The sequence below is a fragment of the Nannospalax galili genome, unplaced genomic scaffold (genome assembly GCF_000622305.1).
Source record: "Nannospalax galili isolate Female #2095 unplaced genomic scaffold, S.galili_v1.0 scaffold261, whole genome shotgun sequence".
Lineage (NCBI taxonomy): Eukaryota > Metazoa > Chordata > Mammalia > Rodentia > Spalacidae > Nannospalax > Nannospalax galili.
Genome location: NW_008345226.1, coordinates 1,434,162 through 1,446,951, shown reverse-complemented (window position 1 = coordinate 1,446,951; position 12,790 = coordinate 1,434,162). Strand labels below are relative to the sequence as shown.

General features: G+C 41.7%; 1 pseudogene; it reads left to right on the top strand.

Moving 5' to 3' along the window:
- The first annotated feature begins 11,747 nt into the window (after positions 1-11,747).
- Positions 11,748-12,372, top strand: LOC103740742 (annotated as a pseudogene).
- The last annotated feature ends 418 nt before the right edge of the window (positions 12,373-12,790 follow it).

The window sequence follows — 12,790 nt, the reverse complement described above, 5'->3', positions numbered from 1 at the left end:
GGCGGGTGAGTTATCTAAAGCCCCGAAGGAGACAGGGAGCCCCACAAACAGTTTCTCTCACTCTAGGGAATGACCAGTTGATAAGGCTTGAGCAAAGCCAGAATGCCAATTTAGGGCCAGTTAGCCACTTTAAGGAATTTATGTCTTTATGGCCTCCTCTAATGAAGCTTATGGCTCTCCTGAAATTCACATATTTGATCAGTCTCTGCCATCATCTAACAAGCCAGAATCTGAGTCCCTGGTAAGCTCATTCTTGTGTTCAGCCTGCATTTACTTAGTGCCTCCTGCATGCCAGGCACTGTGTTAAGTGCTGTGGTAGTGCAGGCTGAGAAAGGCATCAGCTCTGTCTACATGGACATTTGTACCTAGCAAGGGAAAATAGGCCCTAAGTAAATAATTATTTAAGTGATATTTACTTTTACTTGAATAACTGGACTAAGTACAGTATAATCATCCTCTAAGAGTTTGGCCATGCAAAGGCTCTTGACAATCTTTTTTAAGAAATCAGACTTAGTTTGAAGATGAAAGTGTATGCATAGAGTCAGAGGGAGTTGAAAGACCATCTGCTCCCCCTTCTCCTAGCTCACAGAGGAGCATACTGATGCAGAGCCATGAAGCAACTTGCCCGTGATCACATGGCTTATGGGACCTCAGGCACAACTTGAGAATGTCTACCAGACCACATACAAGATGCAAATGTGTACCCTAACACACTCTAATTACATAACATGCATAATTTTATTAGTGGAGAACAGAAAGTAGAGGGGTAGAAAGTCCCAAATCACAGTAGCAACACTTGTTATTTTGGGAAGGCTGTTCTGCATAGCAGATGAACTTGAGCAATCCTGGGAATCCCCTTTAACAAAACCATGAAGCTGCACAGAATTGACCTGACTCACAAGTTGCCGGGAAGTTGTCCAATATTTACACTCTGGCCCTTGCTCAATTCTTCTGTGAGGCCTATGTCTTCCTGGGAAAGTAGATTTCTAGGTCTTCAAATGATAGATAATCTTTTCTTTGCCCCAGCATTTTCTTGGATACACAGAACTCTCATTCAGGCAAAGAAGACAGGGGAGGATGTTTTATTTCAATCAAGTTGCTACTAATGACCCCTCATAGAATGACCAAAACAAATACCTGACAGACTTTTTGAGGACTCTGCCTCATATCCGAGAGGGATTATGTTCCCCAGTAGACTGGGGCCCTGTCGAGGGTTGGTTGGTTGCTTCTGACAAGAGCTATCATTGTGCTTCAGCTCAAGGCTTTCCAGAAGCTGCTCAGTGCCCTGGGAGATGCTGTACACACACTGCCTTCCAGACATGGTGTAAGCCAAGCATTGGTATGCCTGCTTGAAGATTTTTTTTTTCCAGTGCTGTGGTTAACATTGGATGATGAATTAAACCTAGTAAAACTGATACTGGCAGGGATGATTTGACTATTCATATCAGCTATATTGTACAAGTTGAGAAATAAAACGGAGTTTTGGAGCACTCCCAAGGTCCCCTACACCATGAAAACCAAAACCAAACCAAAATTCGTGTGAAGTTAGTTGTTTTTTACAGCAGGTGCCCTCTGGCTTTGTCCAGTGTAACCCCTGACTTCAGAGTTCACTTCATGGAAGCAGATCCGACCCCAGAAGATAAGGCTGCTGGAAAGGATGCGAAGGTCAGGCTTCGAGTTTCTGCCTCCTGTGTTATTTGGAGCCCTTGACTCTCAGATACTTTGCTGCCTCTAAGGGAACACACCCAGAAAGGCAGCTTCTTATTCCTCCCTTTCCCCATCTTTCGTGCATCAGTGAACTAATCTACAAGTTATGGCAATGCATTTTGGTTCAGGGCGGCTTCTTCATTAGGTTCTTGTAGAGACAAAAATAATAGCTGAAATGTGCATATTTTAATAAGTAGACCTGGATCAATTGAACCTGACCCCAGTGACTTGTGATAATACAAATATTTTAAGCTTCTTAATGACCTATGGCACCTGGCTCCAAATGATCAATATTAAAAACATACAACTGGGGACTGGAGAGATGGCTCAGTGGTTAAGAGCACTGTCTGCTCTTGCACAAGACTTGGGTTCAGTTCCCAGCACTCACATGACAGCTACAAAACCATCCTTAATTCCAGTTCTAGGGGATCTAACGCCCTTTTCTGGTCTTTGCAGGCATTGCACACATGAATGTATTTACATGCAGGCAAAACACTCATAATAATAAGTAAATAATATTTTTTTAAAAACATACAATATCTGGGCATGGTAGCACATGCCTTTAAATCACAGCACTCAGGAGGCAGAGGCAGGCAGACCTCTATGAAATGAAAGCCAGCCTGGTCTACATAGTGAGTTCTAGGCCAGCTGGGGCTACAGAGAGACCCTGTCTCAAAAAGACCAAAAGCAAAAGCAAAAAAACAAAAAAAACAAAAAAAAAACAAAGCAAACAAACCAAAACAACAACAACAACAAAATAATCAAGCCATACAATTGGTGTTGCAAAATTTACTACTTAATAAGATAGCGAGATGTCTGCCTATCTATTTAGCTATGGACCCATGTAAACGACACGTGAGATAAGACTAAAGAACTTCCTTTAACTGTTAAAAAGAACTACTCTTGTCAGGCATGGTGGCGCACACCTTTAATCCCAGCACTCGGGAGGCAGAGGCAAGAGGATCCTCTGTGAGTTCGAGGCCAGCCTGGTCTACAGAGTGAGTTTCAGGCAGCTGGAGCTACAGGGAGACCTTGTCTCAAAAAGACCAAAAAATAAAAAAAAGAACTACTCTTCTGGGTAGGAAAAGGCAATATTCATCCTCTCTCTCTCTCTCTCTCTCTCTCTCTCTCTCTCACCTTCTATATCTTTGACTCTACTGACATTGTAGTTTCTTTAATAAACTTTCTTTTACAAATCTTTTCTATATCTTTTCTATCTGGTAAATTCTTTTACCCCCATGCCTTTAGCCTGTCACCATCTTTCCTGCCATAACAAAACTGTCCACTCCCTTGCACAAACCAGTACTGCAGAATGGCACCTTGCTACGTTAAAGAGCATCTATAGCTAAGGCATGGGTACACAAATTCCAAATATGAAAGATTTTTAAATGGGAAAAAAGTCTAACTTACTGAGTGTCTTGTCCAGGGGTCATCTCCAACTTTTATTGTCTTTGAGCTATTTTACAATTCTGTCAGTTTGAGAAACTGATCATAATGCAAGGTTTTCTTGTCCATAAAAACGAAAGAAAATTGTGCAATTCAATTGAATATTGCCCTGTGGCTATTCACCAGCTTTTCAGCTATTCATTTCAACACTACTGATTGCTTAGATACGTGCCTGCTTTGAATTCTCATTTGAACCTGTTAGAATACCTCACAAACTTCCTCATTAATTAATGAGTTAAATAAAATGACATTTGTTCATTTGATATTTGTCTGAGTGTCATGATTTAAACTATCTAAAAATATTAGCCTTTAAAATAAATTAAGCTGTTTCTCACATAGTATAGCTATGAAAGTATTCCTTAATATGGATCATGGTGATTAAAAAGCAGGATGTTATAATAAGTTGACCCCTATAAACTGCCCAAGTTGATGGCAAAGAGGACCATTAGCTAAAATAACATTGCTAAAAAAGTTCTGTCAAATATTGGATTATAACATACAGAAAGAAAGAGAGCACCTGCCAAGCAGTCATGTCAGTAAACAAGAAATTGGGACTCCTACCTGGTTGGGGCTTGGGGTTGTCACTGTTTATGTCTTGACAACACTTAACTGAGTATTTACAAGTCCAAGCAAAGCACCCCAACAATGAAGCAACCTTATAGATCACTTCCTGTCCCAGAATAACAGGATCATTCATTGTTCCCTGTCTACGAGCCCAAAGCTACAGAAGATCAATCACGTTAGCCAGAGGAATCTCCCACTTTGGTTAAAAATAAAGATGCCAACACCCAATGTAGAGAGAGCATGGTATCCTGATCAGATGTGGCTGCCTTTTGTCTCTGTCACATCGTCTTTAATTTCTTCGCCAAGACTAGAAGAATGAAGAAATGCAAAAAGCACATAGCTTAGAGAATTTATAAGCTATTGAATTGATTTTTGCTTTATTGTCATCTGACTCTAAGAAAAATCTGTTCGCTATGGAGAGCATTTTAAAACTCTCATTTTCAACTTGAATGTTCAAATCCAAGAACCAACATTAATTATACAAAAGAAAATGGATTATAAAACACAAATAACCTTTTTTCTTTTTAAGGCAAGTTTTCATATGTTGTCTCGGCTGCTCTTGTGTTCCTGGGTTCAAGCTGTACTTTTACTTCAGCCTCCAAGGTAGTTGAGACCACAGGTATGCCCACCATACCCAACGTACGATCCTTTAATTAGATTACATATATTTTAGAAATTTGAAAAGATATAAATAAAATATTAACCATGTTTGGTGAATTGCAGCCTATCTTTTAAAAATCAACTTTATTATCAGCAATTTTTAAAATGTTTTCCACAATAAAGTTTAATTACATTGATAATATGAGGGGAAAAAATCTCTCTAAATATAGATAAATTGAACTCAATCCAAAAGTCTGTTAAGGCAGGCTCTTTTAGCAAGAAAGAGACCTATAGATTACATCAGTGACTTTCTTTTTTTTTAACTTTTTTTATATGAGCTTTTTAAATTTCATACATTTCCCATTCAAATCCAGACCCCCCTCCCCCATCCATGCCTCCCCCTCTCCCTCCACCGAACCCTCTGCACTCTGCCATACATGCTGAGTCCTATTCATTCAGGTGTTTATATCCACGTGTCCTTCAGTGTAAATGCATCCACTGGAGTCTAGTCAGTCTATCCAGCGGGTCGTATATAAGTCATACTCTCCCTCACCCAGCAGCAATCAGTCTCAAATAGTTCTCGGTCTAGTGCTGGCCCACCACCTATTTTTCACCTCCTCCCACCCCCTCTTTGGGCCCTTATTTCATTGAGCTGACACTGGTCCTGTACTCGGATGCCACCGTTGTTGCCACAGGCTCACATGACCAAGTCTCCAGTGGCCTGGAAGCCTCCCTTTCCCTGTAATCATGAACCAGCCGTGGCTTTTTCAATCTTTCTGCCTCCTCTTCTGCAATGGTCCCTGAGCCGTGGGTGGGTGAGGTTCCCTATAGGAGTCCCATCCTACACTCTAGTCTCTTATTCTCCAAAACTTGGCCAGATGTGGCCTTTTGTGTGCATCGCACTCTGATGTACAAGGGCACCTCACTGGTGAGATTTGAGGGGTTCATTAGCCCTCTCTCTACCCCTTATTTGGCTATGTTCCATGGGCCTTAGTTGTAGAGATTTGACTGCGGATGTGTCACCAGTACTGGGCATCTCCCAGATGTATGTTCTCTGTGCCTGACCAGATGTGCAATTCTTCAGTAGCCTCCATCTCATGCAAAAAAACCTTCTTTGTATGGCATGCTTGTCACTCTAAGGGAGGGCTCTTCTATCTGGCACTGCGTCTCTGCCAAGCGGCTCCCAGGTATACATATGCATTGATGTTCAGACACTCTATGTGCATTTCTCATAGTGTTTCTAGAGCATCATTTTTCCCTCTAGGTTTCTTAGCCCTTGAGGATCACTCATCTCCACTCTTTTTTCTCCTCTTTATTCTCTTTTATTCATCCTTTCTTTTTCACAAGAACAAAGAGCAGGGGGACATCACAACAAGTGGTATCTGTTGGAATTTCATTGCTCTGGAGCAGGGTTTCTGAGACTGGGGTGAGACTGGGGCATTGAGCACTTTGTGAAAATTAGCTTGCTTAAACAGTAAATTTGTCAGGAGGTATGCCCCAGGGAAATGTGTGACATTATGATTCAGAATTCAGCATAGATCTATGAGTTTTTTACTGTTGTGAAATTCTTTTCAGATAGTACTCAACCTCAAAGTAACTCTCTTCTGACCACTGAAGGGAGAGATATCAAAATCCTTTGCATATTGCCAGATGCAGAGAGTTGACCCTTAGAGATAGAGACTAAAGGACTATTTTTTTCAATTAATGCAAAAATTTCTAGGATTAAAGCAATGGCCATTTTGACACTGACTGATATCTGAATGAAACATGAAGATTAGCAGAAGATAGAGAATGAGAATCAGGCTGATTTCCCTATGAAAAGTTAAGGACATAGGCATTTTACTATTTCTTTAGAGGAAGGGCCTGGGTTTTGATATCAGAACCACAATATATTGTATGTTGAATGGTCTGTAGCAGAGGCTCCATTAAAAGCTTAGCTTCTCTACAAACTGAAACTTCAGGGATGTCAGGAGGACAAACCCCTGAAAGCCATCCATCCACATGGGGTACCAAGGAGCCTCAAAGATATGGAAAATGGACTGGGAACTTTGAGAATGAGCCCTGAGCTCTGAATCTAAAATTCTCTAGCCAGAGGAAAACAAAGTTTCCCTCCATACACCTCTCCCCTGTCCAGTCCCTGGTGTTGCACACAGGATGGGGTGAAATGCCCTTCAAGCAGGAGCAGGACAATTGAGGCAAGAGGTAAAGTCCTTAGATTTAGAAGCTAAGTGGTAGACGCTAGCTTGATCCTATTGGAATCAGTTTCATAAACTATGAGAGAGTAGGTCGTGTAACAGCACAAATGATAATAACAATGGTAACAACACAAAACCTTTTTTTAAAATATTTTATTTATTATTTTTATTTTATGTGTATGTGTGTATTGCCTGCATGTAGGTAAGTGCACCCATGTTGTGCAATGCCCGCGGAGGACAGAAGAGGCTGTCGGATCCCCTAGAACTGGAGTTATGGACAGTTGTTAGCTGCCATGTGGGTGCTGGGATTTGAACCTGAGTCTTCTGCAAGAACAGCCAGTGTTCTTAACCACTGAGCCATCTCTCCAGCCCTGACACAAAACCTTTTAAGGACTCAACACTGCTGTGAAACTGACAATGTGCCTTGGAAGGGGCATTATTCCTTTTTACTTTAGAGAGAGATGTTTGATATAGAGAGGAGAAATCAACCACGTTAGAAGACAGTGGATATTTCCCACAAGCTGAGCAGATGATAAGTCCTTACAAGCTCTTTAGGGTCTCTGCACCAGGACATCCTTCTCTGCCCACTAGGAGAGTGGGCAGGAGCCATCTTTGGCAGTAGCAAAGTGTACTACTCCACAAGTACTTATATGACAGACAGTGAACTCACAGACAGGATTAGGATGAGATGGCTGGGGATCCTGGAAATATCTAGAGATGGACAAACCAAGTAGTTAATCCTCTTTAATTTCTCCTAGAAAAGCTAACTGTAATGGCCTAGACAAACATCTTTTCAACCAGTAAAACACAGATGTTCCTTGACTTATGATGTTTTTATGTCCTGGCAAGCCCATTATAAGATAAAAATACTGTAGGTAATTCATTCAATCTACCTAATCTGACAAACATAATCTAGCCACACAGTATTCTATAGAGTATTAGTTGTTTTCCTTCTTTATTAAGTGATTGGCTGGGAGCCACAGCAACCCATTACTGCCTGTGTTCCTGAGAGTCTTACACTATGTATCAGTAGCCTAGAAAAGGATCACAATTCAAAATCTGGCTTCCTTAGAATGCAGATCACTTCTGGACTGTCTGAAAATGAAAAATATCTTAAATCAAATGAGTATGAGTTAAAAACTGTCTGCATTCTTTTGTCACTCATGTTAAGAGTAACCCCTTCACATATTGTTAGACATCTTTACTAGGGTCTCCCTCAGCCCTGACTGGTCTGGAACTCACTGTATAAATCAAGCTGACTGCAAGCTTACAGCAATCCTCCTGCCTCTGCCGTCTGAGTACTGGGATTGCAGGTGTGAGTCACGCCATCTGGCTGTAGTACTTAATTTCAAGTGAGAATGTTGGAAATAAAAAGCAATATCACCTTGGAAAAGCAATTTACCAATATAAAACTCATGAATTTTAAAGATATTTTTACTTTTTGTCTAGTAATTTCAGCTTTAGAAACCCAGCCCAAGGAAATAATATTAAATGCAAGATCTAGGCTTAAAGATGTTTATGATCCTATTATTTAGAAAAGTAAAAAATAGCTATCAGTCAGAAGTTTGTTATCTGTGGAAATCTACACTTTTTGTGCAATGCATTATTAAAGTTTTATTTATAAAGAAATCTTTATGTGGGGGGAACATCTGCATTATAATTTTTGAGAAAAAAAGGCAAGCTAATAAATTTTAGTGTTCAATAGAGTCTCAGCTCTATGTGAGAGCATATATTATGCATGGAAATGGGAGATCGACGGAAAATTATCTGAGTGATGTGATTACGGTCGAATTTCATTCCATTTCCTTTACTTTTTAATATTTTTAATTTTTCAAGTTCCTTAATAGCAAATAATTAATTTATCACCTAAAAATCAAATCTTGCTTGTGTGCACTTCTGCATATCTATTTCTGTAAACACTGGTGCATACCTTCTTTGATAAGGAAGTGGCTCTGGCCTTACATAATGGCTGTTCTCATATGTTACAGGTTCACTCTGTGTGTGTGTGTGTGTGTGTGTGTGTGTGTGTGCATATGTGTGCAAGTGCACATTCCTGTGAAGGTTAGAAGCTGATGCTAGTATCTTCTGCTATTGCTTTCCATCTCGCTTTTTTAGGGCACAGTCTCTCACCGAACCTGTAGCTCACCAATTTGATAATAGCCAGTGAGCTCCAGAATCCTCCTGTCACTGCCTCCTGCTCACTAGGACTGCAGGGGTACATCACCACAACCAGGTTTTTGTATTACTGCTACGGATCCAATTTACAAGCTCAATAGTCTTAAGGCATTTGTTTTCTGGCTTGAAGAATGTAGATGTATTTATTCTAGTCCTTGAATTTACTTTCCCTAATTTTTAAAAAATGCACCCAATGTGAGTGTACAAACAGACACAGACACAGACACAGAACACAGACACACACAGACACACACACACACACACACACACACACACACTTTATGTACATCAGGCTGAAATCAAATTAGAGAAGTGTACAATGCCCTCTGTAAATGGGTTTTGGTTCCTCCTTCTCTCTCTTTTCTACTGTCCTCCTGTCATTTTCCACAGAGGAACGTCTGTGGCATGAGAAGTGAGTAGGATGGAGGTGGAGGAGGGGACATTGAGGCTGGCAGATTTCTTGGCAGGAGCAGATCAGTGAGCCAAGAGCTGCCGAGGGGTTTCAGAGTAGCTGGAGAAGGGCCTCGGAAACAGGCTGGAATAGCTTGAATTCAAGGAGACAGGCCATTTGGAGCCACAGTGGGCTCCTCAGCAGGGAGAGCCAGTATTCCAGAGAAGGCTGGCTGTAAGGACGGCCCACAGCCAAGGTGCAGGGCATAGACTGTGGGCCTATTCCCTTCTCTTCGTGCCAGCTCACAGGAGCAGGGCAAAGCTGTTCTTTTTCTGTGTCTATGGATTGAGAGCCATTTCCTCTTCCATATCCTGACTTTGGGTAAAACGAGGACAGTCATTCCAGTGCCTCAGGATTCTACTGTTATATAAGTGAGGCAGGCTGTGTGATGAGATACAGAGTGACAGGCACTGTGGAGTACTGGGACCCTGTGCAGCTAAATTGGGCTGGCAGACTTGTGTGCTAGTACTTCTGTCCAGTAGGTGTGAGGCCAAGGGTGGCAGTCTTCCAGTTTTCCAAAGAAGCTAAAAATCTGGAGGAGGAGCTTTGAATTTGTGGGGGGGGGGTTCTTTTTATGAGACAGGGTCTCCTTGTAGCCCCAGCTGGTCTGGAACTCACTCTGTAAGTCAGGTTGGCCTTGAACTCACAGATATCCACCTCCCTCTGTCTCTCAAGCGCTGGAATTAAAGGTATGACCACCATACCGGCCCATGTATTGACACATTTTTATAAAAACCATAAAATTCTGTGTATGTTAAATATAACCTGTCTGCTGGCTGAATTAAACCTGTGGACCACTAGTTTGGGTTGCTTTGAAATAAAACCATGTAAGACTACCTCCTCTGAAGTCTTCTTATGGCTACATGAGACATGGTATTCCCTCAAGAAACACATACTTAGTGCTGCTTATGCACAAAATATTCCTGGAGAAACCATAGGGAATTCATGATACATGCTAAGTTATTTTCAACCTCAACAGACTTAAAATATTGCTGAAGTAGTATACTTCTCAGTAAAGTTAGGTAACAGAGTGATGCACAGTATGCTATCACAACAGTGGATCACCTTAAAAAGAAAGAGGGAGGTGGTGGTGGGGAGATGGCTCAGTCAGTAAAGTGCCTGACACACAGTCTTGAGGATGTGATTTTGGATCCCCAACACCCACATAAAAAGCTTGGTATGGCAACTTGTGTCTATACTTCCAGTGCAGGGGGTGTGGAGACAGGAGAATTCTTGAAGCTTGTTGGCTAGCCAACCTAGCCAAATTGGTGAGCTTCAAGCTCAGTGAAGGGCCCTGTCTCAAATGAAGGCAGAGAGTGTTCTAGGAAGACACCTGATGTCTACATCTACCTCGATCTTGGGCCTCCACTGGCATGCTCATACATACACATACCACACACCCATACCACACATATACATAACACCACACACATACACACACAAAACAAAATAAAATAACAAATGAATTTTAAAAATATGTGGGGCTGGTGAGATGATTCAGTGGGAAAGTGTTTGCTGCTCATACATAAAGCCCTGAGTTTGAATCTCCTGCATCCATGTAAAAGTCAGGGGTTAGGGCATGTGTCTGAAACCCTAGTGCTGGAGAGGCAGAGATAGACCAGTTCCCAAAACCATCTAGCTAAAAGAACAAACCCCAAGTTTGTGAGAGACCCTGCCTCAAAAAACTGAGGTGGAAAGCACTAGAAGACACCCAATGTCATCTTCTCGTTTTTTATTGTGTGTGTGTGTGTGTGTGATGCATACGCATGCACACACAACAACAGCTACAACCACAACAAAGATCCATAGGTTTTTAGACATACAGAAAAATCCAAGTGTGATAAAAGAATGGTGGTAGAGCAATGCTGTTCACCTTTACATTCTCAGCACTTGGTATGTCGTAGATGACTGTCAATGACTATTTCTTGAATAAAACGATAAAATTAATGAGTCATAGAAAAGAAAAAATCAGTCTTGTGAACTTAGTGAGGAAATAGGCAGATCTTTTTATTATTGGCATGACAGTATTCAATGGAGAGACAGTGAGTTGAAGGTCCTGAGCATTTGGTCCCAAGGTCCCCACTACTGCTAAGGAGCAGGGGTGTATAATCAATTCTCACTGTAACCCATATTATAGCTGACAAGTTATTTGCCATCTTTCCCGAAATGTCTGGTGAACCTCCTAATGACCAATTAAGCTTCCTTGGCATTTTGATGCAAGAAAAAGAGCCCTGGTTAGGGGACCTAGAGTCTGTCTCATAATGAGCATTCCCATTCCCACATCAGTGTTTTGGTTATTTGCTTCTCTGCCCACTGTCTCCCTGGACCAGGTACCACTCTTTGGGATCCTGTCTTTGAAAATGAAACTGACCTCCATTGTGGGGCTCTGATCCATTGACCCTTTATTCCTGCAACTGGCACCAAGGACTAAGAAACTAAAGGCTCCTGGTAGGCGGGACACACAACTATAGAACACAGAAAGGAGCAGCTGACTAACTGGGGTATCAAGGGAGGCTCAGAAAGAAAGGGAATAAGAATTGGAAGTGGGTTGTCTTCCTGCCCTACATGTGCTGTCTGGAGACCTGTGGATCGGACCTGCTAAAAGCAAGATGTCTTCAGGAAATGCCAAAATTGCACATCTTAACCCCCGACCTCAAAGCCACAGCCATTATGCCAGATGGTCAATTCAAAGGTAACAAAGTAAATACAAAGGAAAATACACTGTGTTCTTCCTTTGCCCTCTTGACTTCACTTTTGTGTGCCCCACTGAGATCACTGCTTCCAGTGATAGGGCAGAAGAATTTAAGAAACTTACCTGCAAAGCGGTTGGTTTGTCTGTGGATTCTCATTTCTGTCATTTGGCATGGATCAACACACCCAAGAAACAAGGAGGACAGGGACCCATGAACATTGCCTTGTTATCAGATCCCAAGTTCATCATTGCTCAGGATTATGAAGTCTTAAAGGCTGCTGAAGGTATCTCTTTCAGGATCTCCTTTATCATTGATGACAAAGGTATCCTTCAGCAGATCACTATAAATGACCTTGCTGTTGGCCGCTCTGTGGATGACATTCTGAGACTAATTCAGGCCTACCAGTTCACTGACAAACATGGAGAGGTGTGCCCAGCTGGCTGGAAACCTGGAAGTGATACCATCAAACCTGATGTCCAAAAGAGCAAAGAATATTTCTCCAAGCAGAACTGATCACTGGGCCATTTTCATGTCGGGCTATATTGGGCAGCCAGGAGAAGGAAATCTCTTTTGTATTTATTCATGCTTTTAAACACAAGATGTGTTGTGGTTCAAGTCATGCCTTTTCCTACAGGGTTAGGGGAAGTTAGCCTTTCTTTCTCTGGTGGGAATGGCCTGAACTATATTGTAGCCCATCATCTAATGTACTATTAATCTTGAACTGAGGAAAAAACAGAGTTGGAAGTTATTGTGTGTGTTTGTAATCTAGCACTTGGGAAGTTGAAGCAGGAGGATCACCACTTCAAGACTAGTCTGGGCTACCTGGGGAGACTCTGTCTTAAAATAAGAGCTAGGGGTATAGCTCAGTGGTAAACTATTTGCCTAACTTATACAAGGCCCTGTGTTTGATCCTCAGAATCACACACACACACACACACACACACACACACACACACACA